Raw genomic sequence first — 23,841 nt, 5'->3', positions numbered from 1 at the left:
ACCATTGATTCACTCAGCACAGCACCTTAAAAAAAGCTGGATTATGGGACCAAGAATGCTGCTCTGAGCCAAAGACCCTGTCCTCAACAGGGCACTGTGGCCTCTTTGGTCACAGTACCCCTCATCTCTTTGCACATCAAATCAAAATCTGTGAGATGCTGCAACAATCCCTTTCTCCCAACCTTCATCTGACTCTTCTTCAAGGCTGAATCTCCCCTCACAGTATCCTCAGTGCTTGGAACTGAGTCTCATACTACCTGGCCTCTGCTTTAAAGCCTCAAAATGACAAAAAGAAAAAAAAAAAAAAAAAAAGCAATTATTTAAGTACTCATTCTGGGTGCAGAAAGACCCTCAATTGTTTGAAGCCCTTGATTTAAAGGTATGGCTGTTATAGGCTGCACAATACTCACTGCTGCCATGCCCTCTGCAGTACCCAGAGGTGCTTCTCTACCCCAAATTATAGGAAATTAACATTTTTTCAAAAGCTTTGAGTGTTCCCAGGCAGGAAGCATTACAGGAGGCAACAGAATCAGTATTATTTATATAGATCCCATTATTACAAGCTAGAACTCCACACTGTCACTGTAATAAAGCATTACCCAGGAGGCCACTGAAAAACCTGAATAAAATCCTGAAATCCTGTAATACAGGATGAAATAAGAACAAAAAGGAGGCAGCCTTTCAGATGCCTTGATGTTATCCCTTTAAAGGGAGCTGCCTTGACATATGCTGTGCATTGCAGGGGACTGGCACGTCAGCAGAGCGCTCCACGACAGCCACAGGGCTGGAAAATCCACCTTTCCCTTCCCACCTGTATTTTCAGGTTTAATTCCTCCCGTTTTGTTTTTCTCCTGATGTGAATTTGTCTCTTCTGTTGGGGGATTTGGCAGTAAGAAATCCCAGGGGATAGCCCTGGCAGGTACTGCCTGATTTCAAGGCAATCCTGGGCAATCTTCATGCAGAAGATCCCTGACAGGGACAGATTGAGGCAAATTCCTCCTGAAAGACCAGGCTACTGCTCTGCAGAACCCCAAAAGCTACGACGTGCCCTCTCTTTTCAAGCAACCAGCTACAGAAATGACAGCAGCAGCACGTCACAAAGCCAACCCTTGCGTGGCTCTGGACCCTGCCCAAAGGATGAGCAGTTTGTACCTGTGCAGCAGCTGGGCTTTGCAGTGGTACCAGTGCTGCTGCCTTGGGCAGGGCTGCAGGACTGGCTGGGGGTGGGTTTACACCTGTGGACCAGATGTCTCTTTATTTTTAGGCACAGGCTTCTCAAACGTGTTGCTCCAGGAGGAGGAGACCCTTTCCCTTGGCTCCAACTGAGCTTTGCAGCACCACTGCAACAGGCAAGGCACACCCAGGGGACAGGGACAGCCAATACGCTCGTACTCTCACTGAGGGAGCTGCAGAGAGACGCTTTTTGTATTGATATAGAACCCCAAACCCAGGACACTGCCCCTCCTGTTTGTAGGAGCAATAATTCTCTGTAGGTGCTGAAGGAACACAGAACAAACCACGCACGAAGTAACCTCATTTCAGAACTGGATCCATTCCAGGACAGTTGTGGACAATTATCAGCATTTGGTGCTTTGCAGCAGAACTTTCAGTCAGCATCTCCATCACGCCCAAGTGAGACCCTCAGGAGCAGTGGGCTGGCACAGGGAAAGGCTGGGCTGGGAGTGTGCAGCACTGACACAGCCCAGCCCTGAGAAGGGGCTCTCAGGGTCTGCCAGCACTGCCCTCCTGTGAGACAGGCGGGGCACAGAGCCAGCTGGGACAGGCACACGAATTGAGTGTGCACACAAATTAAACCCATCCAGAAGCACACACGGAGTTAAAGCTGCTGGCTGTCACCAACAAAGTTGCTGTGTTTTAACTCCCACTGTGTTCCACAGCACGGCTGGGACCTGCACCTCTGCTCAGATCCCCTCCTCTTATGACAAACTCTCATTAAACTCCTAAACAGGCAGATTTGAATTCCTTTCCAGCAGGCATGTGGACACCGAGTGCCAAGGAGACCCCTGAGCAGTTCAAGCCAATCATTAACATGTTCAAAAAATACAGCAAGATCCATCTGAGGACTGTGGATAAAGCTCAGTATAAACCAATACCTATAAATAAATGGGATATCAGGGAAAGATCAGCTAGAGATCAGCTAATCCGCATGCCATCAACCATGGAAAATAAAATGTCAAATAAACCAGGTGTTTGGGTTGCTTCAATACTTTGACAGAGGCCTGAGCTCGAACAGACTCCCAGGTGCAGCTTTTCAGTCTAAAAGTATTTTATAAAAGAAAAAAAAAAAAAGGCACTCAAATTATTTTAAAATCAGTTAAGCAGTAGGTACTACATGCTAAACAGACACGGAGCCAAATGATTTGTGTCCTTGATCCAAGCCCATCCAGCCCATCACTCCAGGACGTGGGAAGTGCACAAAGCTGGTGCAGTGTGTGCAGGGCAGTGCTGGGTGCCAGGAGCAGCATTCATGGTGGGAGCAGATCTGGAAAGCAGGAAATATCCCTTCATCTGAGCAAAGTGCTCTCCAGAGCTGCAAATGGCACAGAGGCTGTCTGAGCACCGAGGACACGGGTCATGCTAATCATCCAGATAACAGCAATTAAGGAAAGGAAATGAGGAGGTTTGTACAGAACCAGCTGTACATGAGCTCCTCATGTGATGCTGTTTCTGAGAGGGGGAAAAGCAATCCAGGGCTACATAAGTAGGAGATTAACCAACAAGCACAGGGAAAGGGTGTTATTTCAGCCTCCAGTATCCAAGATACCACCGCGAAATGCTGTGAGCAGCTCTGGTGACCACATTGCAAGGATAGGCCTGAAAATATGAGAAGGATTCAGACAAGAGTCTGAAGTCATATTGGCTCTGGAAAAGTTGCCTCACAGTAAGAGGCTTTTGTGGCTCAGGCTGTGCAGCTTTCCCAAGAGGTGGCAGGGATAATTCAGCCCCAGCCTGCAATTACTCTGAGAAGAAGAAACTCTGATAGCAGGCAGCTCCTGGCCCAGCCAAAACAGCCATACTGCAGAAGCAGCAAACGCAGCAAAGATTTTAAAAGCAGTTCCCTGGGCTGTGATCAGCTCCACTCAGTGAGAAGTGTGAGTGATGTGTGGACAAAATGCCAGGCTGAAGTCAGCCGCCCAAAGCAGAAGGTGCAGGTGAAGTTGGGATGTGCAAAGCAGCACCTCCTGACCTGGACACACAAGTGAGAAGGGTGTGGGGGTCCTGCAGGTGGCAAACACCTCCCAGCTGTGCTCAATGTCCCTTCCCAGCTGCCTCATCTCTGACCCATGTGTGCCACGTCCCTTAACCGTGTCAAAAATGAGGTTAATGGCAGTGGGGAAAATTCCCAGATGCTCCATGGAGAGCACCTCAGGAGCCAGCAGCTCAAACTGCCTGCCAGGGCCATTTACAGCACAGGACACCGAGGTCTTTGGGTTTATTCCTCATATTGACACACGAACAATCTGAGGATGGTTTGTGGCTGTGTTACTGTACCTTCCCACTGAGACCATTGCAGGATTAAAATGAATTTAAAAAGTGACAGATCATACCCAGGACACTGCCTCCAGCTGCCTCAGCAGAGCTGCCCAGCAGCCTCACAGCCTCTCCCCAGGCTCACAAGGTTTGCCTGACACCCACAAATCTTCGGCAAAGTCACCAGGAGGAGGAGCAGGACAACCCCTTCCCAGTGGCCACCTCACATGTGCAGAACTGCAGATGCTGATGGCAGCCTGAAGGCAGAAATACTCATTTCTGCTGGCTGAAGAGTGCACTGGGGTCAGGTTATCATGCACAGGAGCAGCACAGGAGGCTCATCAAGCCTTTATGCCCAATTATACATAAATGAAGCACCCTCTGCAGTCGCAGGTCTGTTGTGCTTTCCAAACCACCACAAGCACTTCCACCCAAACCTGTGCATGGATTATCTGGGGGGGGACTCTGCACATCATCCAATTAAAATGAGGGGGAAACGACATGACAAAGCTCCAGAGTGATTAAGCAACGTTTCACATGTCAGAATAGCTGATTTAATTCAAGCTCTGGAATTTGTTAGAATGCTTCAACTAAAAAGAAATGCAGGCTGGCATTATGACAGAATATATTGTAATGCAATCTGCAGCATCAGATCTTTCCCAGGCAAAAACTACTTGTTACAATAAATTACCTTAAAAAATCAGTATTCATATAAGAATCTGGGTGCATCCACAAAAGAGGAGTTGAAAATACATTAGGTTTAAAACAATCTCAGAAAAAAACCCTCATTTTCAGTTAAATTCTCCCATATCCTGCCCTCTCAAATAACTGCAAAGAGCATCCACACAGTCTCAGAAATCCCATTATCTCCCTGTTCTCGTCATAAATTCAGCAGTGTTTCTTTGATAGATTACATTCCTTTCTATCGTATTATTTTAGTTAAAAGTACACATCAGGGCTCTTAATTAAAGCCCACACCTGTAAATTGGATTTTTTATATATATTTATATAATTGGAATATATACATGTGCAGAATATAAATATAATACATGCACGTAGAGATGGGATCAGGATGTTCCATTACCAAAACAGCACTATCATTTCTACAGCTGGAAAAGAGCCTGTTGTGATCTGTGATTTATGTGTTTGTGGGAGCTGTGCTTGTCACCCAGAGCTGCATGCCTCCTTCATTCCTCTGGTTAAAATAGATTAGGTTTTTTAGTTTGTCTATGTGATAAGCTATTCTGGAAGAGTTATTCTTGTGTGGATGCCCTCAGTCTGAAATGAAATACTTTATCATTTTGATTTAGCTTTATCCATATGCTCAAAATTCCCCTATTCCACACGAGGAAACCAAAGAATAGACTGAGCAGCAAGTCTGCTTCCAGTCCAAAAGTCCTCACACTGGTGTTGGGCTGAAAAAGCTCCTCAGAAACAAAGTGCCCTGACACATTTGCTGTAGCTGTGCACCCTTCTGGGGAAGGGATTTCTCCAGCCAAAAGGGGAGAGGTGCAAGGGCAGAGTGGGGTCTGTACAACACCATCACAGGGTGCAAGATAAACCACCATCGTTCTTGTGTTCATCACATCCGTGAGGAAAATGCTGCACGAGGAGCTGAGGCTTCTGCGTGTGGGAACACAGAAATTCCTGTGTCCAAGGGATTTGGGTGCTCTCATCACAGATTTCCATCCAAAGGCCACAGCAGCTCCAGTGACCTGCCCAGGTGGGGGAAAGGAGCCTGTGGCAGTGCAGGGAATTAATCTCAAAGCAGCCCAAGCCCAGCTTTGGAACTGGCCTTTGCAATGCTCCTATTTCATGCTAAATTGGCTTCTTTAGGAAAAGGGCCACTACAAGACTTCCGTTTTATATGACTCGATATAAAAATTAGCTTACTCCAGGCACGTGGGAAACAAGAAATCCAGGAGAAGCACAGAAATACCAGACAAACTGTTTAGATTCCTTTCACAGGAGGGGACGGAGGGTCACCCCAGCCTGCCAAGCAGTGGGGCTGCAGATTCCCCCTGGGCACAGCGTGGGGCACCGAGGGCTGGCACAGAGACCCCTGGCACTCTGTGCTGCTCATCGCCCTGCCCATGGCAGCAGCAGGACAGGAGCTTTGGCACAGAGCCCACAGAGCTGCAGTGTCCCTCCAGCAGGGCACACACCCATCTCTCCTCCTGGCCGGGCTGGGGCAGCAAAGCAAAGCTCAGGACAGAGGGGCACAAGTGACAGCTTTGTCACAGGGGGTGGACCCAGCTCCGGAGGCTGCTGTCACATCCTCACCTGCCCCGGTGAGTCACTGCCTTAGGTAGGTCAGCTCCTAAAGCAGCCCCGCGGGAGACACGCAGCCCATTGAACTCTCTTCTTCCCAGCCGGCAGAAATGAAAAAAAAAAACCCAAAAAAAACCCCAAAAAAACCCACACGGAGCCAGGAGCTTTACAGCCTTTTCATTAAAAAAAAGGAAAAAAAAAAAACAAAAAAAAAAAAAAAGATAAAATGGAAATAAACTTTAGAATGACGTTAACGAAAACTACTTTTTTTTTTTTTTTTTTTTTTTAATCTAAAACTTCCATTAAAAGGGGAGATATTTCCGAAGCTGCCGCATCCTCCACAGCGCTGGCGCTTATCGCATCCCGAACCTCGGCCCCCGGAGGAGCCGCTGCCTCCCGCTGCTCCAGCCTCACCTCCTCTGCTCCACTTTAAACAACAGCGAAGGAACCTGCCTGCAAACACGGGCTCGCCCGGAGCCCAGGCTCCCAACCAGCAACTCGCTCTGGCAGGTTAATTAGCACATAAATGAAGAAACGCTTTGCTCACAGTAGTACTAAGAAAGCAGGGAAGGAAAGGAAAGCTGTGGGGATGGAGATGAATGAAGCACCAGGGAGCCAGGACATAACTTTTTGTCATAACCATGGGACGTGGTGCAAGAGTCTATCAGGAAGCAAAGCAAATTTTAAAATTCACCCTGTTTCTGTCACGGCAGCTCTTTCTTCCTTGATTCTTTTTCTGCGTAAAAAAGTTAGAACATATTTTCCATGTATTTCAAAAATGGGCGTCTAGACTATGGTTCAACCACACTCTGGAGCCAGACCATAGCTGGGAACCACCCCGAGGTTCCACCACCAGGTCCACCTCTCCATCTCAACCCCACCAGAAAAAAACTGGTACATCTACAATCACCTTCCACCCCCCATCGCCCCTCTCACACCCAGCCCAGATCCTTGCACAATGACAATATCTTATGAAGACTTATTATCTCTATTGTTTTCATGAAGAACCATGAATTATATACATCACTCAAAAGAAACCTAGAAAGCAAGGAGGTCAAAATGTCGGGGTTCACAAGAGTGAGCAATTCCACTCAGCTGCCCAAAATTTTCTCAGTGCTCCTTCTTACCTGAGGATGCCACTGTCACAGAAACGACTTGAAGAAACTTATTCTTCTGAATGGAGAAAAATGAAAAAAAAAAAAAAACAAAACCAAAAAAACCCACTACTTACCAGTAATACTGAGCCAGCCTGCCAGAAGAAAATGGAAGACAAAAAAAAATATGATTAATGATGCCTTAATCTTTTAATGCAATAATTTCTGCCTTCAAGGGACTTCTGGTAAATAGCACAAAAAGTCTCACTGGGAAATTCTCGGATGCATTAATCTTTCTGCTGGGCCCTGGCAGGTTCTCTGTGCAGCAGATTGCAGTCAGAGGCTCCTCAGTGCAGCAAGGGGGTTGCTGGGCCAGCAGACAGACATGAAAACCTACTTCAGCTCTAAAAGCAGCACAGGTTCAAAGTCTGCTCCAGCTCGTACCGTGGGGAACCCCATCTGGAGCTCTGCCACCCCCTTACACACTGTCAGAGTCCTGAAATTCCTGCTGTCCTCACGTCAGCAGCTCCTCTGTGGAGCCTGAGGTTATTTCTGGTGCTCCACCATGGTGTGCTCAGGCCACCTCTGACTCACTGCCCCCGTTTGCTCCATGGCAGGACAGCACAGTTCCTTCCAGTGACTCACATCCTGCGTGACCCAGCCTGTGGTCCATCCTTGCTCCATCCAGTCACACCTCCCAGCCAGCAGGACAAGTGACAACCCAGCAGGAGTGTCTCCATCACTCTCCCGCCTTCATCCCTGCGGGGCAAATAGGCCTGGGGGCAGCAGACACAAGAGAATTTAATGCTACCCAAAGCGGGGTCAAGCAGCTCTGAAGAAAGAGCAGGTTCATGGTGAACCCGCCATGAACTGTGCTTTTCAGAGCACCTGTTCATTTTAGGAGGAGCATCAGGTGATGTGGCTGAGGTTGGAGCTGCAAGTCAAAGTGTCACACAAAACACAGTGGAAGGGACCCTGGCCAGGGGTGGAGAGAGAGGATGGGCACATGCACTCAGATAGGTAAGTTTTCTTTTGACACATCTTTGGTCAATACACACCAGAAGATTACGTACTTCGATTTACTTAAATCTCTTAATTCGCACACATTTCGTCCTCTTCTACCTTGCTTCAGACAGCAGGCCTTGAGGGCATGGATTTGAAGGTCTGGGCAGCACCTTTACCAAACCATTCCCCAGAGATCCTCAGCCCCAAACAGGCAACAACCATCGGGTGAACACCAAACAACAAAGGAGGCACACACCACCGTGAGTTTGGCAAACTGAACTCTGCACCTTGGCAAGAATCAGCTGTCCAAGAGCTGCCCACGCTGGAGGGGCAGAGATTAAAGGGCAGAGCTCTAGGAAGTGCCTGCAGGCAGACAGGTAATCATGATGAGTAACAGCAGGGGACAGGAAGCAGTGGGAGCTGGTACAGGGCCATGTGAGCTGTACTCATACCATCACCCCAGGCAGCACACCTGGGCTCCCAGGGCACAGCCACACCCTGGGACAATGGGCATGGGACTGGCAAACCTGCTCTGGGAGCTGCCACCCAGCACACAGCTGCTTCTGGAAAACATCTAAACTGGAGATTAAACTGGGACAAGGCCATGGCCACGTGCCCCAGCACGGGGAAAGGAGGGTCCGTGCAGCAGCTTGGGATGCTCTTCAAATATCCCATTTAATCCAAGAAACTGCACAGGTTTACAATAAGCCACACAGGGTGTTGCAGACATGTTTTGCATATGTACCCTGGGCATCCCCAGGTATCTGCAAAGATTGAGGAATTTGGCTGTCACAGTTCTGAAATCCATACTGTGAACTCAGAGCATTGGAAAGAGGGCACCAGTGACATTCTGCTTCTATAGGGGATGCTGCCATTTTAATGCAGTTTAAAAATGCATGTTGCTGTTCCCACCTCCTCCATCTCTCTTCATACTTCCTCACTGCACTTCCCCCAGCCGTTTCAGCACATCCCCATACATCCATTCAACATCCTCCCCAAGCTGCCTTTATTGGATCCTGCTTTGTATTTGGTGTCCCCAGACATCTCTCTTCATGCCCAAGGATAACCAGAAAAATAAACCTGTGGAAGAACATAAATTTGCCTTTAAAAGTAAAAACATATTACCCTGAGACAACTGAGCAGTATGTCAGTATCTAACTAATGAGCATCATTTTTTGCTAACCACTTTGCTTTATTTGCAAGCCTTTGAAGGCCAGGCTGTGTGACAAAAAGGGTGAACAAGCTCAGATGGGCCAAATGTCCAGTACCAGAAAGTCTCAGAAGTACCCACAAGGACAGGAAATATGCAGGTGAGACGTAGAAGTGCTTAAGGAGAATACTCAGCACATATTATCAGGTGAACATTGAGGGACCAGCACCTGCTCCAGAAAACAGACTGTTCTAACTTCCCAGAGCTCAAAAACTCTAAAGTCTTCCATTGATGTAATTTCTCTCCTCCCTTTCCTGCCCATTCACGTAACCAGAGTTTGACAAAACTGCAGCTAGAGTTCCAAGGCTCCCGGCTGTTCCTGCTGGAACCTCCCCTCGGTGCTCATTTGCACAGGGCTTTAGCAGGCTGCAGAGTGCCATCTAGGCGGAGGAAGGAGGATGTGCTGGAGCCAGCCGGCTGCAGGTAACAAATCCTTCCGGGGTGCATCACAGAATGCCTACAGAACAGCTCTTTGCACACTGCAGACTGTTTTGTGGTAATTTTTTTTTTTTTAAGTACTAAAATGTCCTCCCGTGGCTGAATGAGCAATGGTCTCAAATGTCTTGTGGGATGAGATGAGAGCCCTTTTAGTTTAGCATTTGAATATTTATGCATTCTCATAGAGAAACGTTTTAGCTCCTTATTTTTTTCCAGGCTATTTGAGGTTCAGATGACCACTGAATCAGGACAATTTCTAATGCTGGGCGTCCAGACATTAAAGAACACATGGAACCTGAGTAGGGCATTGCATGCAAATAATTGAAGTTTTTACATATGTGCAAGTATTTGGAGAGATATTGGAAGGCACAGACTTCATGAGCTGTGGATTTTTAGTGTCAGGGTCAAAATCTTGCCTGTATCACAAGTGAAAAAGTATTAATGTGAGATGACCACAGAGGAGTGGTGGGCAGCAGCTGCTGCAGCAGAAGAGGCTGCTCCAAGGGACAGTGTTCCCGCAAACCTGCAGCAAGAAACCAAATCACATCAAGACCAAATTTCTGCTGTCCTGTGTCAAGCAAACAGCATTCTCATTTCTGTAATGGTATAGAAAGTGCAGGAAAGTCTCTGCTAAGCTCAAACCTTTCCCTTATCCCCAGCAGGGCACAATCCCTGCTAATCCCAACCACCCCAGAGCACCAGCAGCTCCACAGCCCTTCACAAACAGGGCTGAAATGCAGTGACCTCCTAAAGGGGCTTGTGCAAGACTGAAATGTGCCTTTGCTGCCCAGGACAGCCCTTCTGGTGGAGATGAGCCTGAGGATGAGCCAGTGCTTGTGAAGGTCATCAGGGAGGATGAAGTGCCCACTGACCTGCTTGGCTTGAGAGCAGATCCTGCTGCCCCATCACCTCTGTTAAATCCAGCCTGGAAATCACTCCACTGCACCTTGCTGCCTGCCCTTGCCCAAGCTCACAAGGTAACCTTGGGAAAAATTCAGCAGAAGGCAAGCAGAATAAATGTTCACCTTTCCCCTGTCAAAACCTGACCTGACAAATTCACTGTTTAAATTGTGCAGCACAGAAACAGACCCATTGAAATGGGTTGGGTTCGAGGGAACCTTAAAGATCATCTCATTTCAACCCCCAGGGACACCTTCCACCATCCCAGGTTGTGCCAAGCCCCTTCCAAGCTGGCCTTGACCAGGGATGGGGCAGCCACAGCTTCTCTGGGCACCCTGTGCCAGGGCCTCACCTCCCTCACAGCAACAACAACCAAAAAAGATTTTGTGTCAGGAGTCCCTATTTAAGAGACAGCAGCACAAAACTGCCCTCGGAAGCACCATCATTTCTTTGGGAGTTATAAAACCAGGCACTAGCACAGCAATGTAATAAATAATAGAACCTGGTGAATAATGCAAATAAAACATTTTCTCTTCTCTATTTTTCGTGTTTCTAAATATATTTCCTTCTGTTGCTGTCAGGCCTATTCTGCTTTGCCTTTCACAAACCTTCATGCAAAGCAGAAAAAATGTTGCAAAGGACTTGGGAGAGAAGCAATGGGGCTGCTGTCACCCCTGCCTTGTTCCCCCTTCCTCTGCCACCCTCTGTCAGGACCAGGAAGCCGGGGGCTGGATTTAGATTCATCAGGAAGGCTCTCCCAGCCTGTAATTATGCTGACAGCTCCACGAAAGCTTTACTTTGGGTCTAATTAAGACTTATTAGATTTGAAAACAAACAGAACTTGGTTCTTTCCAGCATAATGTGCAAAGCAAAAAGGTGAAAAAAAAATAAAAAGAAAAAAAAAAAGAGGTCTGTGTCCAACATTTTGAGTCAGGGCATGGAGCATCATGAGCATCACAACTGGAGGTGGTGAGATGATGGCCAGAGGGACAGAGCCTGACTCAGAGCTCCTCACTCACTGCTTAGGGGCCACTTGCACACTGCTCCCCAGTATACTGTGGTTAATGCTGTAAGGCAGGAGGGGAATTCAGCCTTTCAGAGGGTCTGATGGCAGAGAAATGGGACAGGAGGAGAAGCAGCACGTGCAGGTTCTTGGGCTGCACTTCCACAGCTGCAGGAAGAGAGAATGCACAACCTGAGCTCGCCTCGGTCAGCGTGAATGTCACCTTAGTTTGTGTGCTGAATGCCTAATGTGGGTGCAGAAAAAGGACACTGAGGCTGAGTTTTTCCAAAAGACACTCCCAGGAGCTGCACCAGACACCAGCAGATGAAGTTCAAAGGAAAGGAGCAGGCTCTCACCTGGTCCAAGTGGATTTTCCCTTTCCCCAGAGAGACACAGACAATAAATGCAGTTCATTCACTCTTTTCATAGACTCTTTTCTGGCGTTAAGAGCAGAAGATGATGAGAGTGAGAGTGTGGAGCTGCAGTAAAAACCCATCCTTCGGGTGCTGAGCCCAGCACAGCTGCTGGAGTGCCAGTGCCCTCTCCTGTTCAGTGTGCTCCAGCTTCCCTGCTCGTTCCTCTGCACGTCTTCAGAGGCTGGGGAAACATTCCCAGCCTGACATCCTGCTCACAGCCCATTACAAATGGTGTTTAGAAGGTTAAGGGAAATGGGAAAATGCTGCAGAACTCCTGTGGACGCTGTGTCCTCTTTGCTGCAGTCCAGAAGAGTTATTGCTTGCATCGGGCCATTTAGGAAGAAATAATCCCCACACTATCCCATGTCATTATGGACAGCAGTTTTGCATCTTCTTTCCAGAGCACATCTTCAATGACATTCACTTTTACTCTGTGTGGCTGTAACTTGAACTCCAGCCACTGCCAAATGTATTCACAAAGTCACAGAGGAGGAAACCGAAGCCAAAGGGAGTCTGACAATGGGGTTTATCCTCCCACCCTACAGGGACAGTTTTCCAGGCTTTTTGCACTGCCCTGTAATTCCAACAGCACGGATTTATCTTCATTTTAGCACAGTATTAAAAGCAGTGGTGCTGCTACAAAGTGTCTCCTCTCAACCCAAGGATTTCTGAAGGGGACTTGTGATGAAGTTCTCTGGGCTGATATCATGAAGTGTCCTAAAGCAGCTGAAGGAATGAAAAGAATGAGTAGCAAACGTTTTCGCTGTTGGAAAGTGGGAATATTCCCAGGGACACGGTCCCTCAGGGGCCTTTAAAATTGTGATTGATGTGTCAACAGAGGGAATATTTCTTCCTCCTTCTGAGTCACCGCTGCCTGGAGCTGTGCTGTCATGTGGGAATTCCAGCCACCAGCTTCCTACAATGAATGAAGGTCTCCAGCTCCCACCCTTGAGAGAACTGCCACCTAATGCACACATGACAACACAAGCCTTAATGGCTTCAAACCAAGACAAAAAGAGCCCAAGGCTCCTCAAAACAAACTCAGCTGAGTGAGAGCGCTGCAAACTGGGCAGTGAAGACCCCCATCCTAACAGGATTTCCTAATTCCTGACCTGCCCTTGTAAACCCCAGCAATCACCTTTGCTCCTGCCTCCCCTCGGTGCCACAGGGCTCCCACAGCCTCATTTCCCCAGGGGCCAGCAGCTCAGGAAGGAGAGGGGTGACACACGAGGTGCTGAGACCATCCCAGCCCCAGCCAGAGCACCTTCACCAGGCTGACACACAATCCTGACCTGCTGAACACGTGGAGGGCAAAAACCACCCAAGTTAAGCAGAGTAGGAACATGTTTAGCACATGGCAGCTTTAGGAAGCTTACAAACACCTTTGTGCAGGAAGGAGGAGCTCCTTGAGGCCCTGCTGGGCAGAGCATGGCCTTGGTGGCACCGCTGTCCCCAGCACCAAGAGAAATTGCCCTACAGGGGCACAGAAGCCCCTGGCAAACTCGGGCTCTCCTCCTGGGGATGCTGGGCCACCTGAAAGCTGAATTGCTGTAACTGGAGCAATAGCAGTTTGCCCATCTGAAAGCCAGGGCTCAGGTGAGCTGGCAGAAAGAGCTCACCCTGTAAGTGACTCTCGTGCCCCTCTCTGTCTCAGTTATTCTCACCAGCATCAACCAGAAATGGATGACAAGAGCAGGACCTCTGTGATCATAGATGGGCAAGCTGATGTGTTATTTCTTACGTTTTCTCTTTGTTTTTCTCCAAGTAAAATTAATAAGAGCAGACAAAATTTCATACCAAATATTGCCTAGGATGTTGGTGGCACTATATTAATCCAGCATCTCTCACCTTAAAGGATGTATTAACCTGTACAGTAGCTTAAATTAATTCTGCTTTGTGTTCTGGCCGACAGAAACAACAAATGCAGCTGCTCTGCCATCAGCTGCCAAGTCTCCTGCCATTACCCTTCTATAAACCCATTTGCTGGCAGCTCCTGCAGGGAGCAGGGACCTGGTGTGGTGCTCACAGGGGTCACACTGCAGGTGACACCAGGGTGACACCACAGAGCCCTGCTCCAGCCAGAGAGCAAAGCTCAGAGCACAGAGCACCTGTGCACATTTGGACACCTCTAACTTCTTTTTTCTGCAGCTTATATCTGTGAAAGAAAACTATTCTGTCCCAGTTTGGATGCTCACAGAAAACCCATCAGTACACCAGGGCTTTTCCAATGATGATTATGGGTTTTGTCAGTTCTTTACATAACATATGCTCACACTGCAATAATTAGGACCAGATCTGGAACTTGCTGAAAGCCAGCTGGGGAATGGGGATTTATCCAAGAACAAGTCGTGGGACTCTTACAAAACAAGGGAGATGTTGCACCAAAGTAAACTGAAGTTCAGAAGACACTAAAGGTGTTTTCCTCACCACAAACTGTATGGGTTGGAGTCTAAAATGAGTAATATGCAATGACTTGTGGCTGTTACTCCAGTTTGTAGAAGCCCTACACCACCCTGAGGAAAAGCCCATCGAGGGACTTCCACATTCACCATCTGTGGGTACCAGACAGACACGCAAGCAGGAAGCAATGTCTCATATTTCTGAGCAAATCAGTCCCAAAGTAAAATAAGAATGAAAGCCATACACCCAGGAGCCTCCCTGTATTGATATTCACCTTCATCAGGCCAGTGAGGGCCAGTTTCAGGCCATTTTCATCAGTGAAATTATCTCCTGTATGTCAAAACCATCAGGTTTGGGGTCTTCTGGCCTGAAGCAGCAGCAGCTGAGCTGGAGCTGGTTCATGTGCTGTAGGTGTGGGCATCCCCTCCTGCTGCAGGGCACAGCCAGGTTAGCTCAGGGAGGACAGAGCCATCCTTCAGGAGGTGACACACACCGTGACAACTCAGGTGAGCATGTCCTGTGCTGCTGAGGCTCCTGCTGTCCTCCACATCAGACAGTGCAGGGCAAATCCTGCACAGCCTCTGTGGCAAATCCACCCCACAGCTCTGCCCCAAGCTCTGCATGGCTGCGGAGGGAAGCTGCTGAAGGTTTCCTTTCTGTGGGACACAGACATTCATTAATCAATGACTTTAAAGCCATTTATGGCACTAAAGGTCTCTCCTGAAATTTCTAGTTATGGCTGATGCCTGTACCTGGCAAGCTGCTTTTCCCTCTGCTGATATTCAGATTTTTTTCTGATATTCAGTGTTTTTCTTCCATCTGCTCTGTAATGAGCTTTGAGGTCCGTGTGCTTGGGGTGAGTTTAGGCAATAATTACCCCTGTGAAATGTCACCACACAGAGGTGGGAGAGGGACTTGCTGAGGTACAATGTCACCACTGCAGGGACAACACCATTCCTCACAGTCCCCATCCCAAAAACCTCCCCAATGAAGGTTTCTCTTCCCCACTCACTTCTCTTGTTATGTGGCCCAAAAGCATCACCCTATAACTCTATGAATAAAGATACAATGTACAATACTTGTGATAACCAAATTGCTTTCATAACAAATTGCCAGCAGCCTCTGAAATCTCTAAATACCCCAAAGCAAATAACATTTAATTGCACTTTGAGCCACTGATGGATTTTGGTCCATCTGTAATACTTGAACTGAGTAGTTATCTCCAGCAGCTACATCCATATTAACAAATAAGAAAAAAAGTCAAGTCTCAAGCACACTGAAATCAATACAGCTTTAAATGTACTCATTTGAGATGAATCTAAACCCCTCACACATTAAAAAGTGCCAGCTCGACATTTTTCTAGGAACTGAATCACCTTCCCACCAGCCCCACAGGACTCTAAAGAGTGCTTCAGAGAAGTGGAAAATGTCCCAGCAGCCTTAAAAATGGAGAAAAAATTTCAGGGTGGCAACAATAAGTAATTCCTGCCATGTACATCCAAAGGTAAGGGAAAAACAGGGGCTACTCATAACAAAATTCAGGAAATTATCCACTGAAGGGCTCCTTGGTTTGCAGTCTTCTGCTTTCTTTCAAAAGGAAGAATATTTTCTCTCAACTTCACATAATCTTAAAACATGAAAAATAATAAGAAAAAAGAAACCAAAACAGTATAATAAATCAGTTAAATAAATATTGGCATTTAGTAATATTTATTAATTGCAAGTAAACAGTGAGTCCCAAAGCCTTGGGGTAAAACCCAGAAGCTCTAAATCTGCCCCACTGCACACAGCCCTGCAAGGCACAGACAGGTTCACTCCAGGATTATTTTGCATGTTTTAAGTCATGTCTCCACTCCTGAGCACACCCTAAGATTTGATGAACCCTAATTTTACATCAAAAGAGTAAAAGGCTTTAGTAGCTGTGTAAAGAACTGATTTGTGAGAAATGGAGGAGGGAAAGTTACCTGCATGGACTAACAACTTTGTAAGGTGTCCCAAAAGAACATGTCAAACCATTTGATACTAAAGGTCTTCTAATATCTCATCCATAGTTCATTCTACAGGCACAGCACATGAAAAACACCTCAGAATCTGTGCTCTAAGTTGCTAAAATTCATCAGAATCAATAGGAAACCTGGAACAAAGCATAGATCCCAGTGAGATGAAAACACCTAAAGCCTTTTGGTGGGCTTTGCCTCACAACTGCACGCTATAGACTATACAGATAATCTTAAGATAAACTTATTAAAAACAATGAAAAAATCAGAGGATGTGAGGAAAGGGAAGAATGACAGCAAAGGTGAGGTACTGCTGAGTGAAAGCAGAGTCAGGACATTCCACAGGGGGGCACAAGGGGGAAACGATTTGCCAGAATAAGCTGCAGATCCACAGCTCTGGTTCTATTGAAACAAATGGTTAAAGGCAGAAAATATAAATGGATAAAAGTGTTTTTAAAAAGTACTTGCTTGTCTGTGGCAGCCGTGTCTCCTGTCCTGAAGTCCACATGCGTCTCAGAGGCTGTCCCTTCAATCAGGAGGGTGACAATAACTGTGCTGTGGATCTGGATTGCTCAGTGCTTGCTTCATCCATACCAAGGGTGACAAAGAGCCCTGGCAGCCCCTCACCTGGCTCCAGGACAGACAGCAGGGATTTCACACTGGATGTAAGTTTATTTAACCAGGAATTGGAGCTCAGAGCTTTACCTCACCAAGGTAAGCTCAGGGAGACACCACGCTGTCACGTGGTGACAGCGCACTCAGCCAGGCTCCAGTTAGCTGCAGAAAATGAGTCCTGTCTCCTGGGCTTCACAAACATGGAGTCTGTGGAAACAGGCTGGGAAATGGGGTTTCAGTTATACCTGAGCTGGATCTGTTTAAAGAAAATTCCTTTTTCTTTGAAGTCCTTGATGCAGGGCCAGAGCCATAGGTGTGGACTCAAGTCAAGCTGAGGAATGATTTTGGTTTGAAGCAAACATCTGTTCCCTCCGTGTGCCCCTGAGGCTGGCCAGGAGCCAGCCTGGCTTGGGCTCCCATTCTCTCCAAGTGTGTGTCAAAACTTCTTGGATGGGCAGGCCAGCCCTGTTTAACACAAAACCAAAGGTGGAAGACGTGCCACAGGTTTGCTCCACAGAGGCCCCAGCTCAGTCACCACGGCCATCTCTGCCCCTTCCCACACCCCCTGACACATGAGGACCTTAAAACAACACCCAAATTCAGAGGTGCCCAGCCAGGTGAGAGCCTGGTGTGAGCCCAGGGCTCCTCAGCATGGTCACTGTGCCTGCAGCACCTGCAACAAACAACTGGCACCACCAGAGACCAAACCCTGTGTCCCCAACCCCACAGTGACACCTGCCAGCAGTGCTCCTCTGCAGTCCTTCTGCAGCTTTTTCCTTGGAGTAACACCTTGTGCTAAGGTATGTCCATGTTTAAGCCCAAGTGTGGCTCAGCCCTGGCAGCTGCAGTGGGACCTGGCTGCCATGAGCCCTGCAGGAGCAAACCCTGCACAGCAGCCTGTGGGACAGGGATAAGGCTCTGGGACAGTGAGATAAGGCTGTGGGACAGTGAGAGAAGGCTGTGGGACAGTGTGATAAGCCGTGGACAGTGTGATAAGGCTGTGGCTGCCCACGGCCAGCACAGAGGCTCTGCTGGCTCACCCTAGATGGCAGCAGCACCCAAGGAATGGGCTGAGAAACCCAAATCTGCCCATGCCTGCTGGGGTTTCACCTTCACACAAATCCCATCTGAAGGCTTCCAACCAAAAAGAAATTGTGGAGACCTGAACAAAATGAGCACGATGTGAAAAAAGGAGGCTGGAAAATGAGGTGTCAGATGCCCTCGTGTCAGCAGGGCAAGGACAGAGCCAGCTGTGCCAGGCAGCCTGCAAAGATCACAGGGACACTGCTCTTTCCTGTCACCAACACACTGTCCTGGCACAGTAATGGCAACAAAGCTGCTGTGAAGGGCTGACTGGGAGGGCTGACAACCCCAATGTGGGGAAAACCTTGGCCTGTTTCTCTGTGCAATCCTTCCTAAGTCATCCCCATCCCTCACAGCAATTGTACTCATTTCAGTTCTGGTGCACCGCTTGGCCAGCTCCCTGGTGGATCCTCAGTAACCCAGACAAGGGGACAGTCCCAGTCCAGGAGCACAGATGTGGCACATGGGGAGATGGCTCTGTGGGATAGTGCTGGGCAGCAGAAGCTGCAGGGACATTGTCATTGCATGCACCCAGGAGCAGTGGATTCACACTGTCAGCATTCCCCAGGAGCAGTGTATTCACACTGTCAGGATTCCCCAGGAGCAGTGGATTCACACTGTCAGCATTCCCCAGGAGCAGTGGATTCACACTGTCAGGATTCCCCAGGAGCAGTGGATTCACACTGTCAGGATTCCCCAGGAGCAGTGGATTCACACTGTCAGGATTCCCCAGGAGCAGTGGATTCACACTGTCAGGATTCCCCAGGAGCAGAGGATGCACACACTGTCAGCATTCCCCAGGAGCAGTGCACACACACTGTCAGGATTCCCCAGGAGCAGTGGGTGCACACACTGTCAGGATTCCCCAGGAGCAGTGGATTCACACTGTCAGGATTCCCCAGGAGCAGTAGATTCACACTGTCAGGATTCCCCAGGAGCAGTGGGTACACACACTGTCAGGATTCCCCAGGAGCAGTGGATTCACACTGTCAGCATTCCCCAGGAGCAGTGCACACACTGTCAGGATTCCCCAGGAGCAGTGCACACACTGTCAGGATTCCCCAGGAGCAGTGGGTGCACACAATGTCAGGATTCCCCAGGAGCAGTGGATTCACACTGTCAGGATTCCCCAGGAGCAGAGGATTCACACTGTCAGCATTCCCCAGGAGCAGTGGATTCACACCGTCAGGATTCCCCAGGAGCAGTGGATTCACACTGTCAGGATTCCCCAGGAGCAGTGGGTGACAGGCAATGCTGGCTGCCATTCCCACAGTGGCACACAGGACAGGCACTGCACAGCACCCACTTCACTCTGCAAGGTGTCAGAGACCTCCAGAGAGGCCAGAAAAGTCAGACTCTTCTCCCTGCCCATGCTGGAACTTCCTCTGCTCTCCAGCGCTCTTGCACACTCTGCAGTACTGCAGTCAGGGCTGCAGTGAACTCCTGGGAGCTCACTCTACTCCACCCCTCATCCTGAAGAAACATTAATATTTTAACATCAATGACTATTGATTTTCTTTTTTTCTATCTTGCATTTCTTGAACACATCCTGTATGCAAACAAACCTGCGAGAGGAGAAAAGAGAGCAAACAAAGTGGTTTAATTTGCAATGTATTACCAGCTTCATGATGTGAGATGCTAAGCCTGGACTTTTCCACATGGATTAAGTGTCGCTGTGGCAGATATTGGACACAATATGTCTACAAACGGGAAACAGAATGAGATACAAGTAGCAGAACTGGGCAAGTATCACTCCATCCACTGTCTGATGGATCTCCCTGCACCAGCCTGAGCCTCGATGGGCTGGGCAGTGCCACAGGTTTTACCACATCACCTGAAAAGATCTTGGCCATCCTGTCGCCCATTTCACTGCTGCTTGAGAAAAGTTAACTTCGGGCTAGATATTCAAGAGTTACTCTTGTATAAAAAAAGTCATGATTATGGAGATTACACCAGCTCTACTGATATATTTGCAAGTTTAAATGCAAGAAACACACAGGATTAACAAAAAGTGACAGTTTCAGCTCCAAGGGCCTGCAAAGTTGCCTTCAGCCATGGAGAAAGTAAGCAAAGCAGGCTGTCAGGATGGATTTTGATCTTTACAAAGGCAAGATGACAGCACACTGTGCTTCCAAGGATACAAACACAGCTAGTAAATTCAAGGTTTTCTGTTGCACAGTTCTGTTCATCTGATAATCTTAGGTGTTCATCAGCTAAAAAAAAGCACTGCTTCCCCAACAGTCACAAGAGCAGGCAAAGGCAAACCCACAGGGGAGGGATGCAGCTCTGCCATCACACAGGGCACAGCATCTCTTGTGGCTGGATGCCACATTCCCAAAGAAAATCTGGGCTAAGACACGAGAACTCTGGACCCTGGGAGAGCCAGGACTCCTTCCCCACACCTCAGGCTGCCCAAACCACCTTTTCATTGCCTGCTAACACAGGGACAAATGCTGCTCTTTGAAAATGTTTAGGCAGTGGCTGGATCACTGCCACTGCTCCAGAGTGAGACTTCCAAAAAAACCAGGAGCTTCACCACCACGTGGGACTCACAGGACATGAGATCTCTGCAATCTTGGAGAGGATTGTCACCTCCTCCTCTCTACCTGCAGCCTGCAAGGATCAGTGAGCTGCAGCACAGCCACCCCTGGCAGGTTCACCCCTCTTCTTTCCTGCGAGCCTCCAGCATGGGAAGAAGCTCCTCCAGTTCATTCCCAAGCAGTGCAAATTGGCAAGGCTCCATAAAGCTGAAGATCTGGCTCCACTTGATAGCTTTATCTGAGATCATGATGAGCTTGACTAGAGGGTTGCCAGCTGGATTGCTCTGGGGGAACCGTATTTATAGATAACACTTGAAAGGGCAAGTTCAAGGTGATGGCCCCTGGTGGCCCTTTTTTTTGTATTCCTTCAAGAGATCCTTATTCACACCTACTCGAGTGCTTGCCAGGCAGGCTGGAAAGGCAGCACTGAGAGCTCCCGGTGCTCTGTGCTTTCTCCTGGCAGGAGCACTGCTGCCACCTTGCCCTGCACCACAGGCCAGGGACAGCTGACATGTGGCTGCACGTTCTTCAGACCAAACCTTCATTTTTGTGGTCAGAGCAGTTTGGGTTTTTCTTCTCAGAGCAAGGAGATTCTCAGTGCAACATCAGCTGATCACCACTTTATAGAGCCATCCTCTGCCTGCCTCTGAGCACAGCACTTGTTACTTGACTCTGGGCACTTCGTTTCACAAAGAACATTGCAAAATCACTGGCGAGAATCACCTGAGGAATTGTTTTTGATTGCTGAAGGACTGGTTTTCAAAGGGGTAAAGGGACTAGGCATAGCATTCAAATAATCCCAAGGCTCTTTGCACCGCTTTAAAAAACTTGGGAGATATTTTAAAGCATCAGCATCACTCCCATGAAATCCGCTGTGACACACAGATGCCTCCACTGAGCCCAAACCATGAACCAAAGCCACAGGCTTAAAAAGGAGAAAGGATCCCCCTCCACACCACTGCATCAGGGCTTTATTTGGGAACTCGGGCTCTTAGTGTAGCTCGAAGTCCTACTGCACGTGGACCACTGTGAAAATGACTTTTTGAAGTCACCCAAGCCATCCACTGGCAACTAGAGCCAGTGCTGCACCAGGCTCAGCAGGAATGCAAACCCACCCAGTGTAACCTCAGAGCTACTGCAGCTGAGGGCAGTGAGAGCTCACAGGAAAATTCCCCTTCCAATGCTCCTGTACCACCTCTTGCACATCACCTATTCCTTCTATTTTTCAGCCATCTCCTGCTGAGCATCTGTGCACAGTCTGGGCTCACTCAGGCGTTGGAACAACTTTTAAAAAATCTGAATTTCTGGAGGTTTTAAGCTGAAACAGAACAACTAATCTGGGGTCTGCTTTTCAGGCAATACCCCAGGTTTATGCAAAACAATTTCAAGAAGCCAACAGCCCACTTGATGCTTTTCTGAGAAACTGTCCAATAAGTAGAAAGTTTTAGATCTTTATAACAGCAGGTTATAAAGGTTTAAGTTCAGGGTTAGGGTCTCTCTCAGTAAGTCATAGAAGAAACTGGCATAACAAGAGTTAGAGCCTTAACTGATTATCTAATCCTCAGTGTTCTGCCCTTCCCCCTTATCAAATCACATCAGAATGCACAATAACAAATCTAACATATACAACACTTCACTCCCCAGGTCACTGTATTAGTTGCCAACCTGCCAGAACATGAATGAGGAGGGAGTTTGGCCTTAATACAGAACCACTGAGAAACTTCTAATTGGAATTTCAGCCCTTAGAAAGGGGCATTTTTATGCCTTTATTAAAACCAGGCTCTGGCAGATGTTCTCCTTCCTCTGGAGGGGATGTTTCCATCAAGTGACACAAACTCCCAGCACACACCTGCACCTCCACAACCCAGCCCAAATCCACCCAGTTCCTTCAAAGCTCATGAAATGTGCAGGATGGAGACAAGAAATCCACGTAGTCAGATTTGGGTTCTGCTTTGAAGGGCCACCTATACTTAGGAGTAGCAATTTTGATGATAACCTTGAAGTTTCCAGAGGAGCGTATATCTCCTAGGAAATGAAAATCCATCTGCTCTTGTCAGAGCTCAGTGTCTTTGAGCAGCAGGTATGGCTTGGCAGCAAGGACAGCAGGGCCTTTTACCCCCTCACAGATAAAACAGCCCTGAGAAAGCCAGGACAGAGCAAATCTTAGATAAATTCAGGTGGAAAAGGAGCCTGGGAGGTTACCTGCTCCAATCTCTGCCCAAAGCAGGTCCAAGAACAGGATGGAGTCTGCAGTTTCTTCAGGAGTGGAAGCCCCACAGCTTCTAGAGAATCCAAGATTATGTTAACTTGGAAAAACCACCACCAATTATGCAAAAGCACTTACCAGAAACACGTGGACCTTCAGACAGGCAGAGTTCAGCACAGGGAGAAGCTTCTTGGGTATGGGCACACACAGGAGGAAGAAATCCAGATGCAGACAAGGCTTGTGGGCCAAGTCAACCTGGAAACTTACTCTGAGGGAACTCTTAGGTCTTGTGTTGAAGGGATTAAAGAGCCAGTTGTTGGGATTTAAATATGTTGAACCCATTTTTTGGGAAAATTTCAGCACAGGACAGATGAACTGCTTGTATTTTGGGATATCATCTAGGTCTAAGGAATTCTGAATTCTGACAAGACTACATCAGAATGCGTTACAGAGCAAGCAGATGCAGACAAATCAGGTTTTCATTAATAATCTCAGACTCCAAATGAGTTGCATCTCTGCACTGGAAGCACAGAAGCCTCTGCAGCTACAACATTCAGAGCATCTTCAGCAGATTCCTGCTCTGAAAACTGCAATCCCTTAAATCAAAACTTGAAAATTCATTTCAGCAGCAAGACACCCATCTGCAGTGATTCATTAAGGACAAGAGTTTCTCCAGGGGGAGGAAAAATCCTGCCTACCCCATGGGAGATCACAGATGCTCTTTCACAGGAAGTAATTCAAATGTAGCCAGGAAAAAAACAGGTTTCACTTAGTGAGCTTTTTCAGCAGAAAAGCTTAGAGATGAAAGCAAAAATACAAATTATAGCTCCCTCAGTAAAATAAACAGTTGGATTACTGGCAGGGTATTCAAGGCAAGTGTCTAGAAGATGGTCCCCCTCAGCTGAGAAGTTCACTCACCTCTAAGCACAAACCATGTGTTTCTTTTTGTTGGGGCTTTCAGAGAAAACAGGAACACAGGCATTGTTTTGAACACTTTTGTTGAAGAAGCATAAGTTATCTTTGGCTGTACTCTATGAAATAAATATGGCAATATCACTCTTGCAAACTTATGGTGAAACTCTCTCCCCAGAGCTTTGAAATTTGAAATAGATTTAAAAAACCACAGCAGGTATTTTTTTAAAAACAGCCACAAGACTGGCCTAAAGCATGC

General features: G+C 47.7%; 1 long non-coding RNA gene across 1 annotated transcript; it reads right to left on the bottom strand.

Annotated features, from left to right (window-relative positions):
* Positions 1 to 12,337: 12,337 nt before the first annotated feature.
* LOC136368161 (uncharacterized) lies at positions 12,338 to 17,327 on the bottom strand. Its single transcript, XR_010744780.1, has 2 exons — positions 14,504 to 17,327; positions 12,338 to 12,793 (listed from the first exon to the last, which is right to left on the bottom strand). It is a non-coding gene; the product is annotated as an uncharacterized lncRNA (long non-coding RNA).
* Between the last annotated feature and the right edge of the window lie 6,514 nt (positions 17,328 to 23,841).

This window comes from Sylvia atricapilla, chromosome 15 (genome assembly GCF_009819655.1).
Source record: "Sylvia atricapilla isolate bSylAtr1 chromosome 15, bSylAtr1.pri, whole genome shotgun sequence".
Classification (NCBI taxonomy): domain Eukaryota; kingdom Metazoa; phylum Chordata; class Aves; order Passeriformes; family Sylviidae; genus Sylvia; species Sylvia atricapilla.
Note: the sequence above shows the minus strand (reverse complement) of the source record. Positions and strands in the feature narration are given on the sequence as shown.